We start from the raw sequence: 16919 nt of genomic DNA on the forward strand, positions 1-16919 counted from the left end.
CGGGAGTTCGTCAATGCATGTTTGCATTAGAGCGGACGGTACGTGAATCTTTTTGCGTTTGGGCTTTCGGTAGAGTACGTGGCCGGAAGATGAACAGGAACATTTGAGAGATTCTTGTGTGTCGGAAGGGGGGCCGTTGATTACTTTGATTGTGAAGTTCCTGTTCAGAGAGTTTATTCTCTCGGTGATTTTGGGGATGTTCGAGATGTTATGGATTTCGTTTGAGGGATATCGCCAGTGCTCATAGTTACATCTACGCAAGACTCTGCGCTCTGTCCTCAACAACCTCTCTTGTTTTTGTCTTGAGCAAAGAGAGTAGATACATGATTTGTACTCCATGACGGGTCGAATAAAGGTCTTGTAAGTGTGAATGAGAGTCTTCTTGTGTGTCTTGCCAATTTTTCCCGAGAGAGCGTTGAGAAGTCTGGCCCTGTTCCTTACCCTATCTAAAGTTGCCTTTAGATCTGCGTCCCAGTTGAGAGTCCTGGTAAACAGTACTCCCAAGTAGTTCACAGTCGGGCTAACAACAAGCCTTTCTCCCAACAAACTCAGAGGAAATTGGTCGTCTTCATTGCGGATGATTCTATTTGACACAGAAGGGGCGCGAAACACAATTGTTGTTGTTTTTTTCGCGTTGAGCGTGACTCTCCACTTACAACACCATTCGCCGACGCCGTCCAACAGAGCCTGGGCTCTTCTGAAGAGGAGTCTTGGGTTGTATCGAGAGGTAGTTGAGAGCAGAGTCGTGTCGTCTGCATAGAGAAACAGCCGAGTACCTGGGATATTTTGGTTAGTGATATCGCTGTTGTAGATGATGTACAACAGCGGCGCTAGGACTGAACCCTGGGGAACTCCAGCTTGTGGAGTGAAGGGGGTGGACTTTTGATCGCATATTTTCACTCTGACAGTACGATTGTGGAGGTAGGAGTGTACAATTTTGGTAAATTGCAATGGAAGCCCGATGTCCAGAAGTTTCCGAACAAGCCCGTCGTGCCAGACCTGATCGAAAGCCTTCTGCACATCCAGAAATGTGGCTATGGCGAATGAACCATCGTTGATGGTTTGAGTAACTTTGGTAGTGAAGTCTATTAATGCATGTTTAGTAGATTTTCCTGACTGGAATCCATATTGGAATTTTGGTATGATATTGTGGTTTTCGAGAAAGTTATTGAGCCTCTCTTTTAGGATTAGCTCAAGAACCTTACCCAGAGTATTTATTAATGAAATTGGTCTATAGGATTCCACGTCGGTTGGGGGTTTGCCTTTTTTCAAAAGCATGATGGTGTTGGCCACTTTCCAAGGAGTAGGAAAGTGGCTGTTTTTGAGACATGCATTGAATATTTTAGTTAGAAGAGGGATGATACTCTCTGGAAGTTTTTTGAGGCACCTTCGATTGATGCCATCAGGTCCGGGAGCGCTGTTTTTGCCGATTTGGCAAAAGCTCTCCGTTTCCCTGTCTGTGAGGGGGTCCATGATAGGATCATAGACTGGAATGTAGTGGTTGAGAGTAACATTTACAATGTATTCTGTGTTGAATTTAAATATGCGATCAAAGTTCGGGTTATCTGGCGTTTGAAAATTGTTTTGAAGCGAATTTCTGAATGCTTCGGCTTTCCCTTCTGGGGAATTGACTATGTGATTGTTGACCAACAGATGAGATGGTTGAGATAATTTTTGTTTTGTTAGGACTTTGAATTTTTGCCAGAATTTACCTCCGTCTCTGTAGTCCAGTTTTGAGGTAGCATCTTCCCACCGGCGAGCCGTTAGGACAGATATCTCCCTCTTTATCCTGGCACAGATCCGGTTGTACTCTGTTTTGATAAGTGGGTTTCTGTTGGCCTTGTATTGACGTAGAAGACGTCGTTTTTGTTGAATTTTGGCAATGATGTATTGTGGAAGTGCCGGTGATGTATAAGTTATTTGTTTGAGTGGAATTGCGTGCGTGATCGCCTCAGTGATGAGGTTCTCGATATCGGTTGCACTGGTGTCGATACTGTCGTTAGTATCGAGTTCGCCTAACATAGGGAGATTTTGTGTGATGAAGTTTTGGAATTCAGTCCAGTTAGCGTGACGATAGTCTCTTATAGATCTTGGAGGGTTTGGTTGTTTTGGAATGAGTATGTCGGTGTCGACAAGAAGAGGTACGTGGTCTGACGTTATCGAATCACCTATGTGGCATCTATCCCCGAACCGATCCAGAATGTTACTAGTAACTAGGATGTGGTCGACAATAGAAGCCCCATTGGCGTTCAAAAACGTGAATTCAGTGTTGGTGATTCTTGAAATAGGAAGGTCTAGTAGATAATCCGTGAGGCGGATGCCTTCTGGGTTTTGACGATGATCACCAAACTGTGTGTGTCTACAATTTAGATCGCCCATCAACACAGCCTTGCCGAGCCTTGAAAAGTACTCTAGCAAATGCCTGTTGAGTGGTTGATCCGGGTGTTTGTAGTAAGAGACTATCGTGAGGGTTTCGTTATTGGGGATGTGCACGTCAATTGCCAGGAAGTCCACATCAGGTGGACGAAAATTTTGTGGGAATGTGTGTATGTTGTGCGGTATTCCGTGTTTCACGAGAATACCATTCCCACGTGAAACCTGACAGCGGCTTCGATGGATGATCGAATATCCTGCGAAGTGTGGATCGTTTTTCGACAGAGTATCTGTGAGTGCGAGGATCTGGATGTTATGCTTCGACAGGATATTCTTGATGAGGGGTCTCTTTTTGGAGAGACCCTGACAGTTGACTGTGCCTAGGGTGAAATCCATAAAGGGAGGGTGTTTAGTGGTTGGGGCGGAATGTCACCGTGACATTGCTCCCGTACCCGTGGACCACTGTGGAGTGGTCGTAGACTTGGCTAATCAGATTAGCCGTGATTGCAGCGATATGCTCGCGAAGTTCAGGCAACAAGTTAAGCAACAGAGCAGTCTGAATAGACAAGATGTTCTTTGTTTCAGTAGGGAGTTCGAAAGGGGGGAATGATATTTCGATCGTAAGTGGCTGTATTTCGTGTTGGGCGGAGGGGATGGTGTGTCTTTGTGGACACTTGTTTGAGTATGCGGGGTGGTCACCGCCGCAATTCGGGCATTTGGGTTCCTGCTGTTTGGTGCAGGCGCTGGACTTGTGGTTACCGCCGCAGTGGGGGCAGACGAATGCTTTTTGAGGGCATTCGTCGATGGAATGTCCGTTGATGCAACATTTGCTGCAATATTTTGGGGTGGGGATTGTAGGGTCGGAGCCATGAGGGAGTTCGGCATTGTAGATTTCGCCATCTAGAGTTATGCCTCGGCTCAGTGCTGACGTAAATCTCTCCAAGGATTTGGTCACCACCTTGATCACTTTAGAGTCTTTGCCTGTTTTATAGGCTTTGACTCTCCACAGTCTTTCGACCGGGAATTGCTGTTCTGTGAGCAAGTCGGTGACCTCCTGCTCGGAGTAATCTACGTCGATTCCGGTAATGCAGAGGAGATAGGTAGGCTCTTTAGCGGAAGTGTTTGCATTTCTGCTACGGCTATGGACCGTAACCATGGTTTGGCCAGTTGCTGTGTGGATAGCTTTCTCGATATCCCCTGCATTTATAGGATTAAAAAGTCGAAGATGTGCGATTCCATGTGAGAGAACTTTACAAGAATGAATTTTGTTGGACAAAAGAGTGGTGGCATTTATTTGCCGAAAGAAGGTACGTTTGTTACAAAGATCTTTTGGAAGATCTTTGATTAGATACTCGGACAGTGTGGGATCGTTTATGGCGTTGATGACGTTTTGATTTCTGGCTTGGGTTTTGGGGCGTGGATTGGCTGCGGCATTGGCGTAAGACATTTGTCTTATTTGTCTTCTTTGGAAGACGAAATCGTTCGGTTCAGGATTGTTTTCAGTGCTGATGGTTGCTTGTGGTTGAGAAGAGGGTTGCTGTTGAGAAGATTGTTGTTTCGATTGTTTGGGTGCTTGTTTTGAAGGTTGAGTTGGGACTTTTGGTATGGCACCGTGAATATTCCGAGCGCTCTGTCGCTGAGGACCAGCCTGTGCTGGTGTTCTTAGAGGCGGAAAATCGTTAGCATATCGCTGCAGAAGGGGGTTGGAGGCGTCATCCTGCTCGATGCGAAGGTAGGCCTCGCGATACTTGTTGCGGACGATTTCCATCTCCGCGCTAAGCGTCTCGAGGTCTAGCTCCGCCGTGAGCCGGTTGTAACCTCTGGATGGGGGTACAGTGCCTTCCTGATGTAAGGAAGAGAACTGGTTGGCAGTAGTGGTGGCTGTAGTGGTGGTGGTGGTGGTGGCAACGCTTGTCGAGGTCGTCGTCCGAGGACGAAGCGACCGGGTGGAGCTGACTGACCTTACAGAAGAAGGCATTACAAATGGGTGAGGATGCAAGTCGAGCGATCGGAGGGCACCTCAGCCTCAAGGTGTTCTGGGGGGTAAACCCCAGGGATAAAGGTGGCTTGTCCACCCCTCCGTGCTTTTCCGGCGTAAGACAGTGACTATAATTACCTGATGGGTGCAGTTTACCCTGCTGCTGGTGGGTCCCTCGTTGAAAGCCTTTTTCGCAGTTAGTTTGGCCCCCTTACTCGCACTTGTTCTTGCAACCGTATGTGAACACTAGGTAGAGTTCGGGGCGAGCGAACTCGCTCGAGCCCAGGGCCAGAGTATTCCTCTGAAACCCAGTAATCCGTCTACCTTTTTGGTTTACACGGCCAAGCGTCGTTGGTTTTTCACACTGGTTCCAAACTAATAGCTTAGGGCTAACCGTGCGCCGCTTCTTCAGCACTTGGTGCTCTCAGGCTTCTCGCTGTTCGTCGGTAAGAGTGGGGTGTGCTAGCAGTGACCTTACTCTTCGACGTCCGGGACGAGAATGAAGTTACAGTGTGTGAAAACCACTTATGGAATAAAATTGTTTTTGTCCTTATTTTAGAAAATTATAATAACGCTAGGATATGTCAAAATTCAAATATGCACTGTTTAAACATAAATTTAAATATACAGGGTGATTCACACAAGTTTAGCACAGTTCATGATCTTTAATTCGAATGAAACACCCTGTATATTTTATGTTTTTAAAATCTGTTAAACAACCTCACGTCATAAAAGTGTATTATGATTAATACACAAGGTGAAATTTTAATATGATGTGTAATTTTCGTCAAGATTTTAAATACCTACATAAAATATTGAAATTAATAAGTTATCATACTTTAAATAGTGGTATTATTTTTTAAATTAGCTCAATAAAGACATGCATTTTCTAAAATAGGTATAAATCTATTGGGTTTTGTATTTAATGTCTTGACGAAATTTATTTCACCTTGTATTATTTATAATGGACCCTACATAATACACTTTTTTGAAATGAGGTTGTGAAGTAGCTTCCAAGAACATAAAAATTTACAGGGTGGTCCATTACACTAGAGATCATGGGCTACGCTGCACTTGCGTGAATCACCCTGTATATTTAAATTAATGTTTGTAAAGCACCCATTTAAATTTAAAGTTGACATGTCCCATTATTTTTTATAATTTTCTAAAATAAGGACATAAACAATGTTATTACCTAAGTGGTTTCCATACTTTATAATTTCAAAATTTCACCCTGTATTATTCATAATACACGCTACACGATATAGTTCGTTGAAATCGGATTATTAAGCAGCTTTTAAAGATTTAATAATATACAGGGTGTTCCATTAAAACTAAAGCTTATGTACTCTGCTAGACTTGCACGAATCACCCTGTACATTTAAATTTATGGTTAAATAGCTATTTGTATAACAAGGGAGGAAAGTGTTACTTTTCCTCCCGAGAATGAAGTTTACTGCCCGACGCGTAGCGGAGGGCAGTAATCATTCAAGGGAGGAAAAGGCACTTTACTCCCATGTTATACATATGGTTTTTCCACCTTCCTCAAATATCAAATAATTTTTTCATTTTTACTTAACTTATTTATGTAACTAACCAACAAAATTTATCAAAACTGAAACTAACAAGGAGGTACAATATAACTGTCAACTGTCAAATATAAGTCAAATTATTAATGTAAACATTGTTAAATCAAAATAACAATTTACTGTTTTTTTACGATTCTGCAAAATACAGGGTGTTTTATAAATAAACGTTAAAATATATAGATACTTACGTAATAGCAAATAGATATTGTACAGGGCGTCAATAAGTTATATTTCATGAATGAAATACCGTAACCTCACTTTTACTTTTCCTCCCTAGGGAGAAAAAATATTTTCCTCCCTAGGGAGGAAAAGTACAACTTTGCTCCCTACAATCAGGTCCGGAAAAGTATACTTTCGGTAGAGGTAGGTGGAAAAAGTGCATATTTTTATTTAAAAATCGACGGGTCTTAGCGTTTTTTATAATTTTTTGAAACAAGGACAGAAATAATTTTATTCCATAAGTGCCTTCCACACTGTATAAAAAATTCTTAACTAGCTGGGTACTCGGAAGCAACTGATTAACATGGTTTTTCCAGTCACTTCTGTTTTGTGCTTTTATTTTTCAGTACCTCACCTGCAAGTGTTTAAAGTCTTCCACCACTTTATTAATCCACCTCGTTCTAAGTCTACCTCTTCTTTTGGGACCGATTGATTTTCTGGTCATAACTAGTTTAAACATTCTGTTCGCTACCATTCTTTCTACATATCCCAACCATCCTATACTTTGCAACTTGACGAACCTGGATTTTTATAGGCTATTTATAAAAAGCCATAAATTTCTTGTTGGATCTTCTCTCCAACCAGACTTCTGAGTTTCTTCGTTAGAATACGCGTCTCAATATTTTCCTTTCCCATCTGTCCAGAGTACACTCTTCCTTCTTATTTTTTAATGTCCGTGTACACTCTTCCTTCATATTTAATGTGAGTGCGTCGTAGGAATGTATTACTGGTGGTCTAATTACTGTTTTATATATATTAGCAGTTTGCCTTGATTAGAAAAGGTATTTTAAATTCATTAGTGCTCCTTTAAACTGCTCTTCGTTTAATCCCCTTTGCTATTATGACATCGAGCTCATATTTTTACTTTTTCTATTTTCATCGAATACACCTTACACACAGGTATCTATTTAAAATTGTCCACCCTTTTAAAACAACTATAGCTTTTATCATTTCTAGACCTTCTACTAAAGTTTTCTTCTTTTTTTCGTATGTCCCTCCCATGATCTTAATATATTTGGTTTTGTCCTCATTTATATACACATCTACACATAATATAAAATACATAAAAACACAATAAATAAACACACAACATATAAACATAAAAAAAATTTGAATTTGATGTCGACCCAGGGTACAACCATCATCTAACAGAATTTTCAACGCAAAACATGGCTATTTACCTACCTGTAAGTTCGACACCGGCTGAATTGCCTGTCATATTTGACAAAAAAGTGCTAACTAATAAGCAACAATAGGTTGTAATATTCTCCTTATTTTTTTTAATTCCTTTCTTTTTTAAAATGGTATTATGAGTGTAAATTGAAAGGTCAAATCGTAATTTTATTGCAATCAATTGTAGCTTAATCCCATACAAAACCAAAAACACAATTCAGTTAATTATTATTACAAATATTTACCCACATAAATGATTTTCTGATTCACGCTCTAATTCTCTAACTAGAAGACGATATTTGAACACATGCGATATTGTCTTTTGCAGAAAGAGTTTTGTAAGTTTTAAATGGTTTTGTTTTCATGTGTATGTATTTATATTATATTATATACATTATTTTTTTTAAGTTGCAGCTTCGACTGTAAGTATTTCGTTTTTTTTTTTTTTTTTTAAAAAGTATAAATAAGACATTAGCAACAATTAAAAAAACCACCAAAGGTCAATCACACAGTAATTTTAAAATACACACTATACACTGTAAAAATTGATATTTAATCGGTATAGGTAAATTGGCGTTCAAAACTTCGTTTATCATAATATGATATTTTTGCCTAATATGATATTTTATTTTTGCCATTATCTATACTTTTTATGTAATGCGTTTCTTTATTTTATTATTCTTGTTAGAATCTGCTCAAATTATATTCCTAATTAAGAATTCTAGTTAATTTATTTATTAAATAGTTCTTAATTATTATTGTAGCCTTTAAACAGACAATCCAGTCCAATCCGTTAACCATTATATTTTATCGAGTCTTTATTTCGGCTTTTCTGGATACCTACTATGTTTGGATACAATAATTGTTTACGTAAAACTTACAGCCGACTTTTTGCTGTAGAATTTGAAATTTGTTTGCAATTTATGAGGAAATGTAAAAAGTCGTGTATAGACCTGAAATATACGCCAGGGAAATAAGGCAAAAATATACCATGTTCGGGACACTTGAGCAGCCAGGTTGCAAATGGGTTTTTTCGGTACTATATTAGCCCAATAAATCACCGTTTTGGAGTGTAATTTCCAGGGGCAACTCAGAATTGCATGAAAATTTGGATTTAGGTTCTACTTACCCTCCACTTCAAAGTTGAATTTGTGCCGTTGGTGGCTTTTACTTGGGGGGTGACATTTACCCCTTCTCGAGGGGTAAAAAAGGCGTGTTTAAAATAAGGCCGGAATTGGCGTGGATAAATTGACTGATTTTAAGCACCTTTTGTTCTATAAAGTTTTTTACGTAAGTCAATACTTTTCGAGTTATTCGCGATTTAAAATGTTGATTTTTCGATAAAAAAAAAACTACGTTTTTAGACAGTTTTTCCCAAATAACTCAAAAAGTAAATATTTTATCGAAAAAAATATTTTTAGCAAAAGTGTAGCTTATAAAAAAACGAAAAAATGGTATACCAGTAAAGTCTACAAATTGAGAAGAAACAAAGTTGTAGCTCATGAAAAATACGTTCTTATTCGTCTAATTCCAAATCGAATAATTCAACGCGAAATCACCGAAGAAAGAAGCACTTTTCGGGAAAACCTTATTAAAATTTTTAAAGTATCTAAAAAAAGCTTATTATTTGTTTTTCACAAAAGTTTACAGCATCAAAAATAAACGAGTTACACTGAAAAAAAGTTGACCCCTTTTTTTGGTAAAAAAAAATCGTGAAAACCTCCCTCTATTTAGCACCCTAAATAAAATTAATAGTTTGGCTTTACCATTTATTTTAACGGTATGTGTATTGTTTATATGATCTATAAGTTTTATTGGTTTATTTTTAAAAACATTTGGTTTTATAGTAAAATAAAATTTCTAAAAATTTTTGAAAAATTTCATTTTTTCAAAATAACTTAAAAAGTATTAATGACAAGAAAAATCTTAAAGAGTAAAAAGATATAGATTTTGCTATTATAAATATGCTAGTTTCATTTTGTTTCTCCCTAAGACAAAAATTGGATAAGATATGTATGTTCAAAATTTGCATACACTCGTGATTAGTGACTCATTTAAGCTTTTTCAACTATAACCCTTTCAAAAATAAACACTTTAAACCGGCGAGACTGACAGATCATATAAAAAATAGATAGGTAAGTAAATTGTTTGTAAAGCGGTAGCGAATAATTTTATTTGGGGAGCTAAACACGGAGAGATTTTCATGATATCTTACAAAAGAAAAGAGCAATAACTTTATTTTGAGCGTAACTCGCTTATTTTTAATGCTAAAAACTATTGTTAACAATTTAAACAAAGCTTTTTTTAAACACTTTAAAAAGTTTAAATGGGTGTTTCCCGAAAAGTGCTTCATTTTTCGATGATTTCACCTTGAAATATTCGATTTGGAATTAAACGAATAAGAACGTATTTTTCATGAGCTACAACTTTGTTTTTATTTGATTGATAGACTTTACTGATACACCATTTTTTTCGGTTTTTTATAAGCTACACTTTTGCTAAGGATATTTTTTCCATAGAATATTTACTTTTTGAGTTATTTGCGAAAAACCGTCTGAAAACGTAGTTTTTTTGTCTAAAAATCAACATTTTCAATGGCAAATAACTCGAAAAGTATTGACTTATTTAAAAAACTCTATAGAACAAAAGTTGCTTAGAATCAGTCAATTTATCCATTTCCGGTCTTATCTTGAACGAATGTTTTTTCACCCCCGAGAAGGGGTGATTGTCACCCCCAAGTAAAAGCAACCAACTGCACAGTTTCAACTTTGAAGTGGAGGGTAAGTAGAACCTAAATCCAAATTTTCATGCAATTCAGAGTTGCCCCTGAAAATTAGACAGTATCACCGCATTTCCCGTCCATTTACTGGGCTATACATATACCTAATACATTATAAATACAAAAATGCCCGTCACAGTTCGGACGAGAATTTTAGTTATTAACAAATAAGCGTCAAAAATGGCAGTTTTTTCGTTTAAATCACTACAGGTAAAAATAGGGTAATTAAATATGTTATTTATAGTGCCCTTCTTTTAGTAGATGAGCAAAGGTTTAGAATGGCAGTTTTTGAATTTTAGTCCGATCCTTTGTTGCTTCGGAAATTTCAAAATAAAATAAAAATTTCGAAAATAAAAAATTTGCTATAACTTTTGCGAAAATGACCTTAAGACTTTCATATTGCATGAACAGTTGAGTCAAACAGTCCATATAATGCACAAAAATTTTTAAGACGATTCTTCAATCAGTTTAAATATTATTCAATTTGTTTATCCCAAAGAGCTTTTTGCAATATTATTGTTCAGAAAGTCATAATGATATAGCATTTCTGTGGAAACCGCTTGAAAGAAGAATAGTTATGTTTTCAACGCATTTAAAAAAAATCCTTAAAACTTCATTTTTATCATTCCCAAAACACTTTTCTAAAGTATGGTCATTTTTGGCTTATAAACAATTTAAATAACTTTGTTAATATTGACTCTAGACTAAAACTACTTTGGCATTTGAAAAGCTGGTATTTTTACATGAATTTTCAAAAAAAATTAGTCAGGGTCAAAATTAGCTGAAATAGTCAGGGTCAAAGTTAGCCACTTTTTTATTTAATTCACAACTACTTTGTTTATAACAATTAAGCAACCTAACTAGCGCCATTTTGAATTTCAAGGTGTAAATTTTATGTGTAAAGTTTGACTAAACTTTGAACTTTAATAAATTGGTTAATAAAGCTTTAAAAATTACGTCCTAACGAAATCGATTCGTGGTCGGTAGAGCGGAATAAATACTAAAATCCGTGAGGTCAAAAAATGAAATTGATTCTTCAAACATATGCTGCAATTAATATCTCCGGAGCTTGTTGATAGATTTTTATCATATTTTTTTAAATTTGTATGTACTCGTAGTCTTGTAGAGTACGTTATGTACATATATCCCCACTTAGCATTACAAAATGTTAGGGGGAACCCCCCTTCTCACTCAAGGATATGAAAAATAGATTACGACCGACTCTAAGACCTACCGAATATACTTATATAATTTTATAACAATCGGTCAAGCGGTCTCGGAGAAGTATGGCAACTAACAGTGTGACAGAAGAATTTTATAGATGCACATATAGATGGCTATTAAAAAATAGGGGTTGGTGATAAAAGAGTGAAAATTAAGGGTTGTATGTATTTTTTAATTCTACACCATAGAAAATTAAGTTATACAATTTTGTCCAAAAGAATAAAAAAAATGTCATGAGGGCAACTCCTCTTATAATTTATGGGCATGAAAAATAGATTAGAACCTATTCTCAGTCCTACAGGATATACGTGTAAAATTTCATAAAAATCGGTCAAGCCGTTTCAGAGGAGTATGGTAACTAACACTGTTATAGGATAATTTTATGTACATATATAGAAGTAACTGTGAATTAAATAATAAAAGTGGCTAACTTTGACCAAAATTAACCTAGGGAAAAAGTTTTTTTTTGAAAAATCGAATAAAAATACCAGCTTTTGAAATCCCAAAGTAAATTTACTCTACAGTCAATGTTAACAAAGCTTTTCAAATTGTTTTTAAGTCAAAGGTGACTCTATTTTAGTAAAATGTTTGCGGAATGATAAAAATGGCTATTTATAGATTTTTTTTAAATGGTTGAAAATATAAGTGTTCTTATTTCATGTGCTTTCCACAAAATTGCTGTATCATTATTATTTCCTGAACAATACCATTGCAAAAAAAAGCTCTGTTGGATAAACAAATTGAATACAATTTAAACTAATTGACGAATCATCTTGGAAATTTTTTGTGCATGATATGTACTGGTTTTCTAAACTTTTCATGTAATATCAAAGTCTTAAGTTAATTTTCGCAAAAGTTATAGTAAATTTTTTGATTTTGAAATTTTAGTCTTATTTTGCAATTAGCGAAGCAACAGATGATCGGACCAAAATTCAAAAACTGCTATTTTGAACCTTTGCGCATCTACTAAAAGATGAATACTCTAAATAAGATATTTAATTACACTATTTTTATCTGTAGCGATTTAAACGAAAAAACTGCCATTTTTGACGCTTATTTGTTAATAACTAAAATTCTCGTCCGAACTGTGACGGGCATTTTTGTATTTATAATGTATTAGGTATAAAGTATCCAAAAAACCCATTTGCAACCTGGCTGCTCAAGTGTCCCGACAAAAACCTTATTTCTCTGGACTAATATTGCTGTCGTACAAATTAATATGTTGATACTCAAGACTTAAAGATAATGTAGGTATCCGCTGTGAGCTCGTACGTAGAGGGGATATTTACAAATTCTCGAGCGCCAGTAGTGGCAAGTCTGTAAACGTTTACCGAAAATTTGACATAAATGTCAAAGTGATTAATGTAAAATTAAAATTAAAAACATTAATTATAAAAAATATTAGTTGTTCAAAGCTGTGGTATATATTTTTACCTTAAATATACTTACGTTTTAAATACTGAATTTAAGTTTTTTTAATGTTCCGTAATATGTAATTATAATTTAATCTAAAAATCTTAGCGCCATCTACACGATAATTGTGAAAGTATCCGAAGTAAGAAATTCATATTTTATTAATAGAACGTCAAAATGATTAGCAAAATCTTAAAAAAATCGATTACAATTTAATTAATTTTTTGCGTTGTAAATGTTAAGCGATAACAATTAAATAATAAATTTAAAAATTACCGGTGAAAGATAATTCCAGTAATCCGCTAGGAGCGCCACCAGCGAAGCTCAGAGCGTATAGACTATTGTTGTTATTGATTAAAAATTATCCCTACTACAGTAAAACACGTCTCCTCCTAGAATTCGTACTCAGTGCAAGAGACTATTGTCTCTCATCCAAAATCTGTCGGTGTAAGAGATAAAATAACGTAAAGTCAGTTTAAAAATCTTGAATAAACGAGGCAAAATAATTTTGAGAGGTCTGAAATTTAGAAATAATTGTACAAAGTAGTAAACCAATCGATTTATTATTCTTTTTCTTCCCCTTTATAAGTCATTCTGCTTGTTCATTGGCAGATTGGTACCTCAATGGAAGATTGTCACTTCTTCTTTTGAATGATCGTCCGATTTTCTGCACTTGATCTTTCATTTCTTTGTCCAGTTCTCCAAAGCTGGACAGTGCAATTCCAAGGTATTTTATTTCCATTGCTTGTTTAATGCTGACGTCATCAATTTATATTTTACATCTGATTGGTTCTTTGCTGATTACTATATTGTTTCAGTTTTGTGAGATGAGATTATCAGTAGTAATTGCACAAGAGCTCTAAAATTCTATATTAATTTTAGAGATCGAGTGCAATTTGTTGCGATTATTTCATGAATAAAACTGTTTAAAACCAAAATTTTTTTGTAATTTATTTATGTAAGTGCAAATTAGTACAATTAAACACACAGTTGTTATAAATATTTGACGGTTGAAAGTCATCACTTTTATATTTTTTAAAACATTGTCATTAATGTCACTGAATGTATTTTTTCATAGCAACGAAGGCTATCTGACGTAATATACTTGACGACGGGAAATTATCAAAAATTATCAGTTTAATTTTCATTTCTGTAGCTTTCTATTGGTCAGAATCTCCTATGAATGAAATAATCAGTAGTAATTACACGAGAGCTCTAAACTTATCGATTTGTATCCCGAGTGACACTTTGACAGTTTTCTTTTCACGATCCAAAGGGTAGTAAGTTGTTCATCTCTTCTGACTTCTTTTTGTTGTTTTGGTATTTTGTCAAAGGGGTAATATTTCAATTTATGCTATTTCGGGGGACTAGTCTATACTAGTAATAGTCTATCTATACTATCAGTAATTTGCTTTATGACTAATATTGCATCTGTACATGATCTTCCAGTAGTAAAATCCTGTTGATCATCTGCTTAACTTATCCTCTGACTCATAAGTTCTTGTAAAATTTTAGTTTGTGAATTTTAGGGTAGTATGTATCTAGTTTTTACCTCTGTAGTTTTAGGGCTGGTCTTTATCTCTTTTTTTGAGTAGTAGAATTAATTCGCTCGTTCTCCATTATTCCAGTATTTTATTGTGTTTTAGAATTTTATTAAGTATTAAAGTTGTTAATTCTTCTGTCATAGCTTCTCCACAATATTTCAGTAATTCGTTTGGTATTCCGTTTTTACCTGTAGCTTTTCTGTTCATCATCTTTTCAATAAATATTTTTTGAACTTGCTCTGTACTTATATGTGTATATTATTATCTTCTTCATTTGTGGTAATAATTCATGTTTTTCTTTTATTTAGAAAAAAAAAACATACAGTCCACATCAACCATGCAGGGTTATTAGTGAAATAACGTACACAAGAATTCGTATATAAACGTAAATATTTTAAGGGGAGGTCTTGCTGGTAAAAAAAGTGACTTTTAAAAAAAATTATATCTCGAAAACTAAAAATTATTTTTTACTCATAATTGGAACTTGTAAAATTACAGCACTTAAAGCACTCTCAAAAAAAATTCCAGCCAAAAATATTCATTTTTGTAGAGTTGAGTGCAATTTTTCGACAACAGCCCTTTTTTTGCGGTGCGCAGCATAGCTAAGTCCAGTCTCATCTGAAATCAAAAAATCAAAAAGTTTCTTGTAGTTTATACCTTTGGCTAGTGAATAAACGAAGGCATTTTTATTAGGTGAAGTTGTTTTTGTTTTATAAAAAAACTACTTTAAAAATCGTCATTTTTGAAAAAAATGAGAAAAATTGGTGTCGAAAATGTGTTTAAACTTATGTAAAATCTTCAAATTTCATTTTTTTTAATTCCCTCGTTCATTCACTCGCCAGAGGTATAAACTACAAGAAACTTTTTGATTTCAGATGAGACTTTTGAAGAGACAACTCTACAAAAATGTATATTTTTGGCTGAAAATTTTTTTTGAGTGTACCTTAACCCTTAACTGGTGACCTTATTTTTAATTACATAAATGGTGACCATGAGTCTAGGAGACTCCTGGCTAAAAAAGCTATTTTTGTCAAGCTGGCCCTTAAAAAATGCAATAAAACAGTTTTTAATAATAAAACAATATTGTAGTGTCATTTTTATTTAGCCAAAAAGACAAAAATCAAGCTGTAGGACTTATAACAAAAACAGCAAAAATAGTAACATGTTTTATAACACAAAATTTTTAAAGTCATATTCCAAAAAAAAATAAACATATACAAACAAATATAATATATGTATGTTTCACAATAGGTCCATCTTATATAAAAAATTGTTAAAAACAACATAATTGCAATTCTGCACAAATCCTGTAAATCACAAAAAAACGTTAAAAATCTATTCTACCCCGGTACAATTTATACAAATTTCATCACTTTCTATATAATATTCTTCTTCCACATCATCATCAGTAATGTCACTGTTCGCCTCATTATACCATTTTGTGCATACTTCTTCGAAATCATCGTCTAATACTCTTACAGCTTTACGAAAACTCTCCATATTAAAATAACACTAATGGTGACCTTGCGTCTAGTAGACTCCGAGACGTAAATATTTCGAAAACGGGACAAGCGAGGTACCCCTCATTAACACATTCGAATATACTCTAAAAGCTAGGAAGGTACACCGAATTACAGGTTGCTACGTATTTGTGGCGAGAAACGCAGACGCGTTAATAAACATGCGGAGTCTGTGAGACGCATGGTCACCAGTTAAGGGTTAAGTACTATACTTTTACATTTTCCAATTATAAATAAAAATAATTTTTAGTTTTCGAGATATAATTTTTTTAAAAAGTCACTTTTTTTACCCTCAAGACCTATGTAAACCCTTAAATAATTTCATACATGCTAAGTGTTTATAGTTAAAGTGGTTTTGATGCCATCTGAGATTCCATACTTTCTTCTCGTTTCTTCGTAGTACTGGCAATCAATCAGAATATGCTTCACCGCCAATGGGAGAGAATAGTTTTTGCAGGTTGGAGTAGACTCTTTTTTGATTAAGAATTTATGGGTCAGTGCAGTGTGTCCAATTCTTAGTCGGTTAATTATTACTTGGTCTCTTCTGTCGGGTGGAGTATTCAAGATGGTCTTCACAAGAGGATAAATTTCATTTAGTTTGGTTCCTGCATTTTCCCAGTAGTCTTCTGATATGTTCATACAGTGGTCTTTAATTAGTTTTTTGAGATCGGTTAAATTATGTTGTTTCCTGTTGAAGCGTTATTTGTTCTTCCTCTGCTGGAAATAGACCTTTTTAGAGCGCTATTTAGAGCAGAATCTAGAGTTAACAGAATGTGGTTATCCAATGATAATAGTAATTGGAAAATTATTTACTTATATACTCATAAATAGTAAAAACCAAATCCGTATGTTCTGAGACAGATTTTAAGTTACACCGATACAAAATAACTGTTAGATTTCCTAGTTCCCTTTGAAATAATATATTAATATCCTGTATACCGAAAATTGTCTTCAGTACCGGAAAATTGTCTTCCCAGGATTCACACTATCTCAACATTTTTATCTCACAGTCACTCTCATTCACCATCTATAGTTTAGCATCTAATTACTTTTTACGCATACAATAGGTGACGTAAGCGATTCAAAAACAAAATTTCCGAGTAACAA

At 35.1% G+C, this 16919-nt stretch overlaps 1 protein-coding gene across 1 annotated transcript in view; it reads left to right on the forward strand.

Moving 5' to 3' along the window:
- LOC126881423 (SAM pointed domain-containing Ets transcription factor) overlaps positions 1 to 16919 on the forward strand; it is a 159231-nt gene that overhangs the window by 65694 nt on the left and 76618 nt on the right. The window lies entirely within an intron of this gene.

This window comes from Diabrotica virgifera, chromosome 3 (assembly GCF_917563875.1).
Source record: "Diabrotica virgifera virgifera chromosome 3, PGI_DIABVI_V3a".
Taxonomy (NCBI): domain Eukaryota; kingdom Metazoa; phylum Arthropoda; class Insecta; order Coleoptera; family Chrysomelidae; genus Diabrotica; species Diabrotica virgifera.